This window comes from Leopardus geoffroyi, chromosome A1 (genome assembly GCF_018350155.1).
Source record: "Leopardus geoffroyi isolate Oge1 chromosome A1, O.geoffroyi_Oge1_pat1.0, whole genome shotgun sequence".
NCBI lineage: Eukaryota > Metazoa > Chordata > Mammalia > Carnivora > Felidae > Leopardus > Leopardus geoffroyi.
In genome coordinates, this window is record NC_059326.1 from 208,184,256 (window position 1) to 208,200,102 (window position 15,847).

Genomic DNA, 15,847 nt, shown 5'->3' on the forward strand with positions numbered 1-15,847 from the left:
AAGTCCTAGACTTAAATACAATGACTAGAGGCAGGCTGTCTGTTTATGGTTCTTAGCCTATGTCAAAATCTCTTGACGATAACTAAGTTTGTAAAGGAGTTATATTGCCAAAGAAATCCCAATCCTGGACAACCACAGTCCATGACTGTTCAACTCCTAAGACACTCTCAGGCTCTTTGAAGTCACACACAGAAAAGGGGATGCTAAAATTATGTAGCTCCTAGAAAGGGAAACATCTCTAGCTATTTCAATGAACAAAAAGCCTCCAGGAGAAGAAAACCAGAGGCTGCCAAATTGATTAACCTATTCCTCTCAGAGCATTTTCAGACGATGAGGCTGAGAAGAAAAAAGCAAACCCTTTGTACAGCATTTCAAAGCCAGAGTTCTGAGATTCACCCTGATGAGACAATTTACGTCATGTTCACCTTCAAGTCACATAGTCACCCCAGGAGAATTACGTTTTATGTGTATTGTTGTTCAGGATGTGTCTGTGTTCATGTGTGTGTATGTTTTCCCAATTCTCCTCTTTTATAATAGAGATTTCTTCCATTGTGGTCATCCCTGGTCTTTCTCTGCTGTTATGTACTGGATTTGTTGGTGATTGATAAATCTGTCTTATGCATGCTTTTTTTTTTTTTTTTTTTTTTTTTAATTTTTTTTTCCCAACGTTTATTTATTTTTGGGACAGAGAGAGACAGAGCATGAACGGGGGAGGGGCAGAGAGAGAGGGAGACACAGAATCGGAAACAGGCTCCAGGCTCTGAGCCATCAGCCCAGAGCCCAACGCGGGGCTCGAACTCCCGGACCGCGAGATCGTGACCTGGCTGAAGTCGGACGCTTAACCGACTGCGCCACCCAGGCGCCCCATGTCTTATGCATGCTTTAACCAACCATGAAGAGCGACATCCAGACTGAAAGAAGTCCTGGACTTGGAACTAGATGCAGTAATGAATGATACTTGGATTGTCTATTTTGGGGGATGGAATGATTGTACTTTATGTAGATGTGGATGGACGCTTTTAAAAATGCATGTATGATGGGGCGCCTGGGTGGCGCAGTCGGTTAAGCGTCCGACTTCAGCCAGGTCACGATCTCGCGGTCCGTGAGTTCGAGCCCCGCGTCGGGCTCTGGGCTGATGGCTCAGAGCCTGGAGCCTGTTTCCGATTCTGTGTCTCCCTCTCTCTCTGCCCCTCCCCCGTTCATGCTCTGTCTCTCTCTGTCTCAAAAATAAATAAACGTTGAAAAAAAAATGCATGTATGGGAAGATAGATGTATATAGGTGTTGTGTAGTAAAAAGGGTAGACTGTCTAAAACCACCTAACGTGTAAACTAGGATTGAGCAAATAATTTAAAATGGTATGGAAAATGAGAGCCAAGCTTCTCACGGTCAGGGAAAGGAGTTATAAATAAGGAAAAGGGGAAGGCTAGAATGAACTTGGTCACGTTGGAGTCAAATTGGAGGTCATCACCATGAACTTGTAATTTTGAATATGTAGATGCATATGACAATAGACCGAGATATCTATCTGCAGAGAAAGCCTAGAAGCCATGACACTCAGTACCAATGGGCACACTAATTGCCCAGATCATGGTTTCTGGTTACCATTCTCTAACGGAAATTACTAGGGTTCCTTGGAGAAATGGCTGGTTCTAGGTCTGAGGCGGAGAAAATGTAGGATGGGCATGCAGTGTCTTGTGCTGCCAGAAGTAAGGAAGTACTAAAACAGAAACGATGGGGATATGTCAAAAGGACATAGGAGCCTACTTGAAGGGGTACCTAATGATCAAATCTGGGACAACTTGAACAACAAAATGAATAATGCTAATAATAGATTATAACCCATAGAATAAAGTGAGAATCCACAAACTATACTTACATATACAAACAAATGAGAGAGAAGAAAAGTAAATAGAATTCCACTAATAAACATAGAAAGAGTAATGAAATTAGAAAATCACCATTTGGGGACGCCTGGGTGGCTCAGTCAGGTAAGCGTCCAACTTTGGCTCAGGTCATGATCTCGCGGTCCGTGGGTTCAAGCCCCACGTTCGGGCTCTGTGCTGACAGCTCAGGGTCCAGAGCCTGTTTCAGATTCTGTGTTTCACTCTCTCTCTGACCCTCCCCCATTCATGCTCTGTCTTTCTCTGTCTCAAAAATAAATAAACATTAAAAAAAAATTAAAAAAAAAAAAAGAAAATCACCATTTGGCAAACACCACAGTAGTAATTGTTTCAGACATAAGTCATTAATAAATGCAAACATTAGTAAACAGAAGTATGAGGAATAGGATATTTACATAATGTCAAAGTATCTTCCCAAAAGCTTATGATTAATTCCAATGGGAAAAATTGTAAGCTTATAATAGAGAAACATGACAAGCCCCAGCTTCATTTAGTGATTTAATTTTACTTACTGTAATGGTCCAAGTCACTATCATATGTCTCTGGTTAGAACACACTCAGATAGATACAGCATCACTCTGTGTTATTTGTTCCAAAAATATATAAACTGAATTTAAATCATGAGCAAACATCAGGCGAATCCAAACTGAGGGCCATTCTATAAAATAATTGACCAGCACTCTTTAAAAATGTCAAGATCATGAAAGGCAATGAAAGACAAAGAGAAACTATGCCAGATTAAAGGAAACCAAGGAGACACAATAACCAAATGCAAAGTGTGATCCTGGATTAGGTCTTGAACCTGAAAGAAAGAGAGAGAGAGAGAGAGGAAGGAAGGAAGGAAGGAAGGAAGGAAGGAAGGAAGGAAGGAAGGAAGGAAGGAAGGAAGGAAGAAAAGAAAGGAAAGAAGGAAAAGAAAGGAGAAAGAAAGAAAGAAAGAAAGAAAGAAAGAAAGAAAGAAAGAAAGAAGAAAAGAAAGACATTAGTGGAACAGTCGGTGATATTCAAATAACAGTATTGTAGTAAACTTCCTGATATTGATCTTTGTACAGAAGTTATGTTGGATGTTAACATCTGGAGAACCTGGGTAAAGAATATACAGGAAGTCTTGGTACTAAACTTATACTTGCACATGAAATCACTTCAAAATGAAAAGTTTAACACTCTTTAAATTACATTTTAAAACTTGAAAAAATCCTCAGCCTTTAAAATATTTCCATGGTCCCCACTTCTTTAAAATCTTTCCTGATCCCTTAGCTATCACAGTTTCATACTTATGTTCTTGTCTATATCCTAATAGTTTCTGTTATGACTCAGAGGCCTGTAGACCAGCAGCCTGTCAGCTAAATTGGGCTCCAATCCTTTTAGGTTTGACTGGCACAAAAATCTTCTCATCCCTGAAAATTTGATTTGTCACAGCTCCCAACTACTCTTTATTGTCTCAGACATCAGGCTAGCTCTATTCATTTATTCATTTAGATTCCATTTTTTTTTTTAGTAGTAGTAGTTTAAACATTTCTACCAAAATCTTGAAGTTTTGTGTAACAAATTAAGCAAAATATATTTTCATAGATAACTTGACTTCAGGCTGTTTGAATAATCACGTTTGCTGATTCATTGGGTCTGAGTTAATGTTTGCCTGACTTTTATTACATGATGAAAATAAATGCTATTTCATTTTTGACTCAGAAATAGCCATTAGTCACCAAATTCTGAACACTGCTCTTTGAGTTTAATGGCGGTTTAGATCAATCGCCAAATACATGAAAATGAGGAGGTTCAGAGAGATTTTGCATTTATTACTCATTTCTCAGAAACCTGATGGATTCTTGGTTTAGAGATTACATCATCTCTTCCAGACTCTTCCTCCACCCCATAATCCAATCACCTGGGACGTTTTTAAAGTACTGATGTTTAGATGCTACTCTCAGAGATTCAGATTGAATTCTTGTGCAGTAGGACATAGAGTTTCTTTTTCTTTCTTTTTCTGGGTTTCCCGGGTGATTCTAATGTCTTGAGAACCACTTGTTCTCAACCACTGATCTTGTTTTGAGAACTACTGATCTTGTTTTGAGAACTACTGATCTTCCATGGTTGTGTTTGAGGGGAGCGTTGTTGTCCTAGGGAAAGGGTATTCTAGAACTTTGGTAACTTGACAGAGTTTACCCCTTTCAATACTCCTTCATATGTAGGGCAGCTCACTGAGAAGAAAGTATACATTAACATGTCCTGGGGAGCTTGTTAAGCATGCAGATTCCAGGGTCACACCCTCACATATTCTGATTCAGTGTTTACTGCACACCACACGAATTAGCTGTTAGCTGCTCCATTGAAAGAAGACCTAGAACTCTCTGGGTTCAAAGCTTTATTTCTGAATTGACTTGGTCTGACCCATTCATTTCTCCCACTACTTTGCTTCTTCTTAATCCCACAAACTTCCAAAAGTACTGCTCATCCTCCAGTTTTCATCTTCACTTTTCCCATTATTAGACTTAACTTCTGGCACTTTCTTCTTCTTGGCCCCTCATTAACCATCGTTATGGCCTCCCCCTGTGAATCTGCATTAGTTTGTCTTGGGAAACTGCCCACACACGTAGGCCTGTTCTTCCCAGAGATTTCTCTGCTTCAAAGTCACCTCTCCCACCTTCCATAAGCTAGATTTGCCTCTATTTGAGTTTCGCTGTATCTGCTGGTTAAAAAGCCACCTTAAAACTTGATGGCTTAACACCACTACCATAATTGTATAGGATACCTGGATGTTTCTTCTAGTCTGGACCAGCTGGGCCAGAATGGGGCTCATTTTCATCTTTGAGACCTCACCTGGAATGGGTGGGACAGCTTGAGGCCTGTCTCCACGTGATCTCTCATTCTCCACTAGGTCTTCTGGGCTTCTCGGTATGGTAGTGGAAGGCCTCCATGGAAAGAGCAAGAAAGGGCAAGCCCCACTAAGCAAGTGTTTCTTCAAGCCTCTGCTTGCATTACGTCTGTTTGTGTCCCACAGACCAAAGTAAGTCACACGGCCAAGCCCAGAGTCAATATGGGAAGTGGCTACCTAAAGGCATGAATCACTGGTGCCCACTACTACGAAAGTAGACCACAACCTTTTTCCTAATTCCAATTATTCATTCTCCTGTCATATGCAAAATATACTCCCTCCCTCTGAGCACCCCTACAAATCTCATTTACCTGTAGCATTAGGCTCCAAGGCCTGAGTCCTGTGATTTCTATCAAGTCCAAATGAGGGTGAATTCCTTGGCTGTGGTTCCTTTGGATTCAGAAACCTGTAAATGGAAGAGACAAATTACATGCTCTGCGAACACTCAACAAACAATGAAAGATAGGGCCAGGACAATTGCAGTAAATACTTCCCTTCAAAACGGGAATTAAGGGAAGATACACAGCAGGCACAGAATTCATAAGAATTCTGGAATCCCGCCAGGCACGTGTTGCCAGGTCTTTCTGTTCTGAGAGCAGGACCCAGTCCTGTCCCTGGGAGTCCCTTCCTAATCCATTATTCCCCATCACTTTTGGTGTCTCCATCCTGGTGCTTGGCTTTGCCTTCCTCTTTTGCTTAAGAAATAGTCTGTGTTGGCTTCTGAGTAGCTTTCTGAGACAACTTCTTACTAAACAAAACAGAAACAAAAACAAAAAAGATTGGGGGCCCCCAAAGACCATTTTGCAGTTTGTGAAATTTTAGCTCTTTTACTCCAAGCTGACTATATATTTTGTTGTTGTAGTTTGTTTGCTTTTAATTAAGAGTTTATTTTTTTTTTTTAGAATTGTTTTGGGTTCACAGCAAAATTGAGGGGAAAGTACAGAAATTTCTCATCAACCCTCTTCCTCTACACATGCACAGCCCTTCTGTTGTCAACATCCTCCACCAGAGTAGTACATGTGTTACTACTGATGAACCTGCATTGACACATCATAATCGTCCAAGGTCCATAGTTTACGTTACGGTTCAGTCTCAATGTTCTACATTCTCTGGTTTGGGGCAAATGTATAACGATACATACCATCATTATAGGCTCAGACAGAGTATTTTCAGCTCCCTGAAGAATCTCTGTGTTTTGCCTATTCATCCCCACCAAACCCTGGCAACCACCGATCTGTTTATTGTCGTCTTAGATTTTCCAGAATGTATCGTCTCTTTTTTCAGTACAACTCTCTTTAAAATGCCGTACGTGTTCTATTATTGTCACTTCAGTTGACTACATGCTCCAAAACCACATCCATAAATTCTTTTTGAGACTGGCGTCTCTCTTCTTTGGGCATGTCTGGCTGCTGTGAAGCAATCCCACTAAGATTGTTAGAAGTTCTTTTGTCTACCTGAGATGTTCCCCTGGAAACCATCTTGTAAAACCCGAAACTCAAAATTCAAGAACAAATAAGTTTCAAAACAAAACAAAAGAATAGGAAGGGATCGTTTCTGCAAGGGTAGCAACATAGAAAAAGACCAGGAATTTGCAAGGAACGGATCCGGGACATACAGTTCTCACTGGACACTGTAGAGAGAGATAAGTTGAACCTGATTAAAGGCACAGGACTGGGAAAACGGCCACAATTTGGCAGCTGTTGTCCTAATGTTTATTCGGTTTCCTGAAGTATTTTTTTACATAAGATATTGTATGTTTTCAAGTTATTGCATGGTATTTGTCATATTTTAAATGGCTGGATGGTTCTCCATCAAATTAGTATGTCATCCTTTACCATTTCCCTGTAGCATCTTATTTGGGCAGTTTGGGTTTTCTGCTATTAAAACAGTTCTGCTGTCATCATTTTTCTACATTTTTACCTTTTAAAAACAGTTTTTAAGTTTATTTATTTATTTTGAGGAGGAGAGAACATGAGCAGGGTACAGGCAAAGAGAGAGGGGAGAGAGAGAACCCCAAGCGGGCTCCACACTGTCAACACAGAGCCCAATTTGGGGCTCGAACTCATGAACTGTGAGATTGTGACCTGTGCCAAAATCAAGTTAGAGGCTTAACCAACTGAGCCACCCAGGTGCCCCTATACATTTTTTACTTTTGAGTTAATTGATTGTGATGCATTTTCCAACCTTTTAGGAATTGGACCACTGGGTAGTGGTATAAAAACGTATCTGAAGTGGCCATTGTTTTCTAGAAGAATTGTACCAGTTTATTACACTGTCATTAGCTTACTTGTTTCCCCGAAGACTTACTATCATTTTTATCGGTTTTCTTTTTTTTTTAGAATTTAGCAGACAAAATGGCATCTCATGCCTTTAATTTCTATTTCTTTAACTTCTAAGTAGACAACCGTCTTTCCTTTTGTTAAATTACTGGAACTAATCTGTGTGTGTGTGTGTGTGTGTGTTGTGTCCTCCAATTGTAGAGTGTAAAATTAACATTAAGTTTGGCTGAAGACAAAAACAAAAAAAATTTGAACAATAGAAAATTTAACAGTGGCTTTTTTCTTACCCACATGACAGAAGTCCGGGGGCAGACCAGTGCTGCCTGGCGCTCCAAGCTGTCAGGGACCGGGGCTCAGTAGATCTTACTGCTCTGCATTCCTCAGGATGAGCTCTTACCACATGATTTGCATTCCCGTTGGCAGGAAGGAGATGGGGGTGGGGTGGGATAAGCCACTTCCCTTGAAGGACATTTTCTAGAAGGTGCACACCACTCCTGTGTATATCGCATTGGTCAGCACTTAGTTTTATTTCTAAGGAAAACAGAGGGACAAGAGCTATCGTGTTGACCAGCAGCCTCTGCCACACACGGCAAATGTCCCCCTCCACCATCTGGGCTGAGAGAGTTACAGCTCTGGGGGGCAGAGATGGTGTAGTTCAGCAGAAGGAGGAAACGCAGGAAGAGTCCCAGGACTCAGGCTGGCCCAGAGATGGCTGTGTGGGGGTGCGAAGATGCCACACGTGGGAAGTCGGGTTCTGTCTGGTCCCGGCCCCTTCCCAGGCTGAAGTCTTAGCCTTCTCTAATGGACCTTTCAAATGGACCCCAAATTCTCATCATTTTTCAGGGTCCTGCTCACATCTCAGCTCCTCCAGCAGCTTTCCCTAACCAGCCCAAGAACTTAGTACTCATTTGAACCGAGACACCAAGACAGGACTTGTTATCATCTCTATATGTGTAGTTGACTCAAAGGGATTACAAATTTATGAAGAGTAGGCATAGCACCTTATGTTTTTCAGTGGCCAGCACCCTCTACCTATCTACCCTTCCACATTTTCCTTATCTCAGTTTAGGAATCCCTACTCGCAAATATCCTGTTTTTAGGGAATCAAGGTTCCTAAATTTGGTGAACACAGTTTGCTCAAAAATTTATCCGGTGTCTATTTACACAGTCGGCTTTCATGTTCTTCTAGTTGGTTAACAAACTATACAGCACTAGGATAAGAACATTTGGAACTTCATCATATGATGTTTTGTTTGGTTGTGTTGTGTTGATTCCACAGATCTGCTTGAGAGATAGAGCAGAGTTATCAAAGAATATATTCCTGAAAATCGCTGCATGTGGCTTGAAGCTGTATATCAGGGAAATGTTAAGTGTATGACAAATTGGAGGATGGTGTGTGGTAATCAAAATGTAACCGTCTGTTTCATAAAAGGGGCATATGCACTCTTTTAGTCACAAATCTGTAATATGTATCGAGCACCTGCTACCTACAAGGCACTATGTCATGTAACGTGGGGTCAGATCTATGGGAAACTCAGGATGAATTAGACCAGGATTCTGCTCTCAAGAAGTTTTTCACTTTGTAGGTGAAACACACACACGTAAGTGTAACTTTGTGCTTTGGCTTTTTTTGTTTTGTTTTTTTGAGTGAGAGAGAAAGAAAGAAAGAAAGAAAGAAAGAAAGAGAAAGAGCGAGCGTGGGAGGGGCAGAGGGAGAGGGCAAAAGAATCTTAAGCAGGCTCTACGCAGCATGGAGCCCAGTGTGGGACTCAATCTCATGACCATGAGATCATGACCTGAGGGGAAATCAAGAGTCAGACACTTAACCCACTGAGCCACCCAGGCGCCCCTACATGTAACCTTTTAATTATCCCTTGACCTGTTGAAGTGTGGAAGCGACCCCATGTACAGACAGAAAACCTGTATCAAGCACAAACAGGCAAGAGTAGAGTGACTCAAAGTAGCCCTTGACTCTGCCCTGGGGATACCTGTCAGTCTGTGATCAGTTACCTCAGATGGGGCTCAAGAATACTCCTGCCCTCTTTCTGGGTTCCTCTTCCAGAGTCTTTTTTTTGCTTTTTCCCCCCTCTGCCCTCCCTCTGGGCTCTTCTACTTTGGTTTCTGCTTGTACTGAGGCATAGGCATGGAAAAGCATCTTTCCTGGTCTAGCTTCAGAGTGTATCATTCATTCATTCAACAACCATCTGACCAAATATTTTCTTAAAAATCTTTAACTTCCTCTTGCCAATATGGACAAATAGCATTACCCCAGTGTGTTATTATGCTAATAGAGATTCTACCTTTCTTACCAAGAATCATCTACATTATCTGCTTTAAAAAAATTTTTTTAATGTTTATTTTTGAGAGAGAGAGAGAGAGAGAGAGAGGCAGACTGTAGGCAGGGGAGGGACACAGAGAGAGGGAGAGACAGAATCAGAAGCAGGCTCCAAACTGTCAGCACAGAGCCCGACACAGGGCTTGAACCCACAAACTGTGAGATTACGACCTGAACCGAAGTCAGATGCTTAACCGGCTGAGCCACCCAGGTGCCCCTACATTATCTGCTTTTAGATCCTACCTTGATATGAAACAGAGCTCTAAGGAGACAAAGTTTGGTTGGGGAGAACCCTTTCCTCCCATGGGGGAAGCAATGGGGTCATAAGGAGGAGCAGAAAGTCAGGTAGGGATAGATGTCAAGATCAAGAGGACAGTATAAACCCAGGTAGGGTGGCAGGCATCCTTGGGGTGGGGGCGGAATTTGCATGGGTGTATCGGGCTGAAATTTAGGAGGTGTTGATAATGTCTCTTGTTAGGTGCTACTCGTCACGTTAATTATCGTGTGTTTTGGCTCTTACCACTTGAGAAGGGGTAGAAGTAAAAGGTATGAAAGGTGGGAGAGGCTTGTTGAGGGCCTAGGCTAGGAAGCTGAGAGGCAGTGTGGAGCCAAGAACAAGTGTGGCCTTGGAATCAGGTAAAAGGAACGCCCGAGTTCACATTTCCTCTCTGTCACGTATTGACTGTGTGGGTTTGGGCAAACTACTGATTTCTCATGTGTAAAATGAGGATAATAGTAGTAACATCATACCTAATACACAGGAATGTCTTGCTTCTCCCCAGAAGTCACTAAACATTTTAAGCAGACCGTGCTGTAATACGTACAGCTAATGGCCTTCTTACTCAGGCTATACACTGCAACTGGACAAAACTCTAAATGAATGAATTCTTACTTTATAGCTACACAAGTATTCAATAGATCACTCATCTGGATTCAGTGATCCACTTCTAGAAAGTTCTTGACGGCTCTTGGGTTGTCCGGCTGAGGCTGGAAGAAGGAGGAACCCCTGGATTTCTGAGTCCAGGAAACTGCGGGGCATGCAGGTGCTTGGGCATTCCTCTTCAGCGGTTACCACCGAGAGAGGCCCCTCAGCCTAAAAATACCTGCCAGGGAGCCGGGTGGGGGAGGGAAGAAACCGTGTGGGAGGCACTATTGGAGGGGTTTCAGAACAAAGACAACAGGATGCGCAGGAAATCCTGTTTTGCTTAGAGATGTGGCCTAAGGCCAGTTCCTTTCCCTCTCCCTTCATCCAGGAAGATAGAACTCGAAATTAGGAGTCACCACCTTCCTCCTGCCCCCGTTCTCAGTCCTGTTCTTCTGCTCTGCTGTGGCACTCCTCCAGTGACAGGAATGGTGCAGGGAGAGGAGGGGCAGTGGGGACACCAGCAGGGTTCTTAGGTTCTCTTGTTCAGCCGCTCACTCACTGAGGTATCTGGCACCCTCTGATTCTGCTCTTATATCACAACCACGTTTGAGAAACCCCATCCCGCCCTCCTATGTCACTCCCTCCAGAAACTGGGCTTCTGGGAGCCTTCTGAGCTAGGGGCCCACGGTTGAGTCTGTCCAGCAAATTGAGGTTATATTTGCATTTCTGGTGGGTGTCTTAGGCATTTGCAGCTTACTGTGTCTAGAAACGCCGAGATACTGCAGAGTGTCCAGGAGGTGAGGAAGGAGAAGGGAAAAACACAGGACATAGGAAGATAGGCCCATCCTCACTTATGTCACCCACCAGAGGCAAGGCCTTTAGAAATCATCTCCCTGTGGATTGCAGGTTAGTATGTCAGCTCACCAGCAGGTACCTCTTACTGTGCAACAGTCAGAAACCACGACCCCAAGTCCCTGGGAGTGGCCACTGTGTCCGGAAGATTGAGGGAAGGGAGGGGAGAAGACATGAGCAACTGGAACTTGCAGGAGAACATCTTGCTGGCTTGCCGATGGGGGCTTTAGATCTTTGGCTTTAGATCTTTGGCTTGAACGGAATGGATATCGGGGCGGGTGCAGGCAGGGGAAGATGATGGACAGAGCACTCCAGAACAACCACCATTGGGAGCACTCAAAGCTCCAACAAGGAGTACGTGGATGTGGGTAATTTCAGTAGAATCGATTTCCAGATCCTGGTTTCCATATGTGCTTTTCCCTATAACTGATGTCCTTGGGGGTACATTCGAGGTGTCAGGCTGATTCTCTCCCCACAACTCCCCTTTTGCAGAAGCCCCCAGGGGACCTCTTTCTCGCATGCTGCATCTTGCTAGGTGGAGACCCTCCAGTGCGCCAAATAAAGGATCAACTTGAAATATTGGTGTCCGAGTCTCTAGTACATACTGGGGATTGATTTCAAGTAGGAGGAGGTGAAAGACTAAGATTATAGCTTCAAGTTAAAGTAAATCATATGAGGTATTTTCTTAATCATTTGCTCCAATGCATGGGAAAACAATCTTCTTTAGCTTTTACCCAGAAGATTATTGTGTATTGTGAACTAGTATGCATTTTTAATTTGGGTACAGGTCTCCTGCTTGCTTCAGCTTTTCTGTATATTTAGTGGCCCTATTAATAGCTTCTCTTCTTTTTGCTGGTAATTTCCACGAAATATTGTCTTACTCTAGCAATAAGCAATATTCATCAAAATACAAAAACTAATCTTTAAAAAAAGACTAGTTCCCTTTTTTATGCTTGATGATTATTTAAAAACTGTATATGATAGTTATTTTATTTTACCCAATTATTTACTAATATAAATTGCAATGACAAATCGATCTATAGTATTGGGTAACATGTAGATTCTTATGGTGACAGGAAATTTTAACTTTTTCAGTTTTGAATTAATAATAAATATAACAAATAATCTAGGAAATTTTAATATGTAAAATTTTAACTTATGTACATATTTTATAACCAAGGATTATGGTATGGTGACCAATATAAGATTTTCAAGCTTAAAAGCTTATCCTACTAAGATAAAGTTGTGTGGGTCACATAGTTGGAAATACGAGTGCAAGGAGGCATCATAAATGTTGGAAAATTTATGGCTGTTAAAAAGAGCTTGTTCATGTGTCTTTTCAATAGATGAAGGTGGGTATTCAATACATTAAACGAGTGATTTAACAATTTGAAAAGTCAATGTGCCAGAAGCTAACATATTTCTTAATAACTTAAACTTGCGATACAAATTTTGTATGTGATTTTTAAAATGTCTGAGGAGGATAGGGGCGCCTCGGTGGCTCAGTCGGCTAAGTGTCCTACTTCGGCTGAGGTCATGATCTCCCCGGTTCCTGAGTTTGAGACCCACATCGGGCTCTGTGCTGACACCTCAGAGCCTGGAGCCTGCTTCAGATTGTCTCTGTCTGTCTCTCTCCCTCTCTCTCTGCCCTCCCCTGCTCCTGCTCTGTCTCTCTCTCCCTTTCAGAAATAAACATTAAAAAAAATTTTTTTTAAATAATAAATAATGTCTGAGAAGGATACATAGTTTTTCCCAAAATGTTAGGAGGTCCCAGAACAAAGCACTTTACAGCTCTCCACCCTTGGTGGTGGGAGATGAGTGGAGAGGGGCAGCCGGCCCCCTTCACGATTTTGTCTGCAGGTGGGGCTGTGGTCCTCATCACTGGTGGGTCTCCTCTGCTGAGCTGTTGGTGACCGGCCCCTAAGGGAGTGTGAAGCTAACGGACCCTGAGCTGGAACACGACCCTCCAGCGCGCTTGCTCAGATGTGCGCAGGTGCTACCGGGGACCGAACTTGTGTACCCAACTGGGGTGTGCCGGGCCGTTCATTCTGCACTGGCCACGGCTCGACAACAGAAACCAGTGGGCAGGGGGATGCTGGCAGCAGGAGGCATCTGATCAGACCCCTGGATCTGCCCGAGGGACCGGGTGGGAGTCCTTGATTATGCTCTTAGCCTGAGACTCGAAGAACCGGATGCAGGCTTCTCCGCCCCGGGGGGGGGGGGGGGGGGGGGGGGGGACGGGGGGGGGCGGGGAGGGGAGGGCCCGGGGGGGGGGGGGCCCCACCCTGCCACCCTGTTGGTGGGGACCACTCGCCCCTCTCCCTGACCTCACCCACCATCCTAGTGCTGCCTGCTCGGTCCCCTTCATCCTCTTCTCCTGTCGTCCCCCAGACTCTTGCCTCTTGCTTAGGGTGTCTGCCTGCAAAGGCAGTTTGGGCAGAAAGTTCACCGGGTTCCCTGGGTCTAAGGAAGCACCCGTCCCTTTAGAAGTCAGTTTTCCAGAAGTTGTTCTACACGGTGCGCCAGTTCTCACAGGGGCAGCTGTGTCGTGGCGCCTTGACTTGGGCTGGCCTGGCAGGAACGGGACAGGAGGGAGGGACGATCTGAGATGCTCCACTGGCAACAACAGGCAGGACGTGTGAAACGAAAGGAGTTCTCAGGAGGCCATGGCGGTGTGGTCCCAAGCAGTGAAGGCCAATGGGAGGGCATGAAGGTGTCAGGTGGCATCTTCAGTTTGAAGTTAATAACTTCCAGTCTGTTCCTTTTTTTTTGTAGTTTATTTATTTATTTTGAGAGAGAGAGAGCATGTGAACTTGAGCAGGGGAGGGGCAGAGAGAGAGAGAGAGAGAGAGAGAGAGAGAGAGAGAGAGAATCCCAAGCAGGCTCCACGCTGTCAGCACAGAGCCCGCCTTGGGGCTCGATTTCACAAACTGCTGGCTCATGACCCTCCACTCAACCTACTGAGCCCCCAGATGCCCCTCAGTCTGTTCTTTTCTCTTTTTTTTTTTTTTAATTTTTTTTTCAACCTTTATTTATTTTTGGGACAGAGAGAAACAGAGCATGAACAGGGGAGGGGCAGAGAGAGAGGGAGACACAGAATCAGAAACAGGCTCCAGGCTCTGAGCCATCAGCCCAGAGCCTGACTCGGGGCTCGAACTCACGGACCGCGAGATCGTGACCTGGCTGAAGTCGGACGCTTAACCGACTGCGCCACCCAGGCGCCCCAATGTTCTTTTCTCTTTTTTAATTTTTTTAAATGTTTGTTTATTTCTGAGACAGAGAGAGACAGAGCATGAGTGGGGGAGGGGCAGAGAGAGAGGGAGACCCAGAATCAGAAGCAGGCTCTAAGCTGTCAGCACAGAGCCCGTCGTGGGGCTCGAACTCGCGAGCCGTGAGATCATGACCTGAGCCGAAGTTGGCCGCTCAACTGACTGAGCCATCCAGGCACCCCTGTTCTTTTCTTAATGAAAGCTAATGTCACCATTCTGATGAGGGGGACTCAAAGTGGGGTGTAGTCCTCAAGGTGAGATGTGTGGTCCTGGAGGTCAAAACTACTTCCATAATGACATTAAGATTTTTTAAAACGTTGATTCTCTCCTAAGTGTATAGGGGAGGACCATAAGGTCTCTGGGTGGATCTGAAAATTAAACTGACAAAGACAGGTGAACAGGAGAAAAGTATACACGTTGTACTGAATTGTTCCACATACACGAGAACCTTCGTAAGAGAATGAAGACCCCACGAACTGGCCAGCGCAGGCAGCTTTTATAGTTTTTAGACAAAGAAACAATAAATTTGTGAAGATCTGTCAAAACAAAGAAGCTTGGGCTAGGGCTGGGAATGGTGAGGGAGTAACTGGAAAGAGAAGAGTGAGTTTAACAAGGTTTGTTTGTGGATTCCTCTGATGCCGTCTCAGAGCTGACGGGAGTCTGTCTTCAGCGAAGGAGAACATATGTCCTGCCTTCAGGCAGAGAAGGGAGAGCTTTTTCTGCCTTTACTGCTCCTAATTGTCTTCGGCTCAAAACAATTTTTATGTCAAAGAGGCACATCCTGGGGTGATATATTCTGGTTTCCTTCAAATGTATCATGGAATTCTTTCAGGGAGATGACATCCTCACTCTGATGACAAGTAGAACGCGTGCTTCTGAATTCTTATGTTTCAAAGGTTTCCCAGTTTCAGTTTCTACTACAGTAAATATCAGTAAATATAATCCAATAGATACAACAAAAGCTTTTGGGGGGTTCGGTACTTTTTAAGAGTGCTGAAGAGTTCCTGAGACCAAAAAGTTTGGGAATTGCTGCCTTAGATCTTCTATTTCTGCCCTTGTTCTGTAGGTCTGGAGAAGGAGGTCCCGAAGAGAGAAAGAGATTCATTGCTTGAGGTCGCACAGAGCTCGAGGCAGAGTTGGGAAGAAAACTCTGTACCCACCATGTCACCCAGGTCACTTTGCCGATTAACCACTGGCCACGGCGCTGAAGCTCCCACATTCCCTCACTTCCCTCCAGGTATGTGGGGCAGGGGTTTATTGGTCTCCTTTCCCTCCTGCCTCCTTGTCCACTACCCCTGGGGCGGAGGGGGTCTCTTAGTGTGAGAATGCAGGAAAACAACGCTACAGGAGGCCGCTCATATCAGCCAGGTTGGCAAAGCAGGGCTTGCAGTGCTCTCCTCTGAAGGGTGTTAGCTTTCTCAGACCATGCCAGGAGGAGATCATTCTGGGACAGGAAGATTGAAACAGCAG

General features: G+C 44.0%; 1 long non-coding RNA gene across 5 annotated transcripts in view; it reads left to right on the forward strand.

The window, feature by feature from the left end:
• LOC123577593 overlaps nucleotides 1-15,847 on the forward strand; it is a 235,276-nt gene that overhangs the window by 89,806 nt on the left and 129,623 nt on the right. For all 5 annotated transcript variants that reach the window (XR_006701961.1, XR_006701955.1, XR_006701968.1 and 2 more), the window contains exon 4: nucleotides 15,444-15,614. This is a non-coding gene — a long non-coding RNA (uncharacterized LOC123577593). The remainder of the gene's footprint in view (nucleotides 1-15,443; nucleotides 15,615-15,847) is intronic.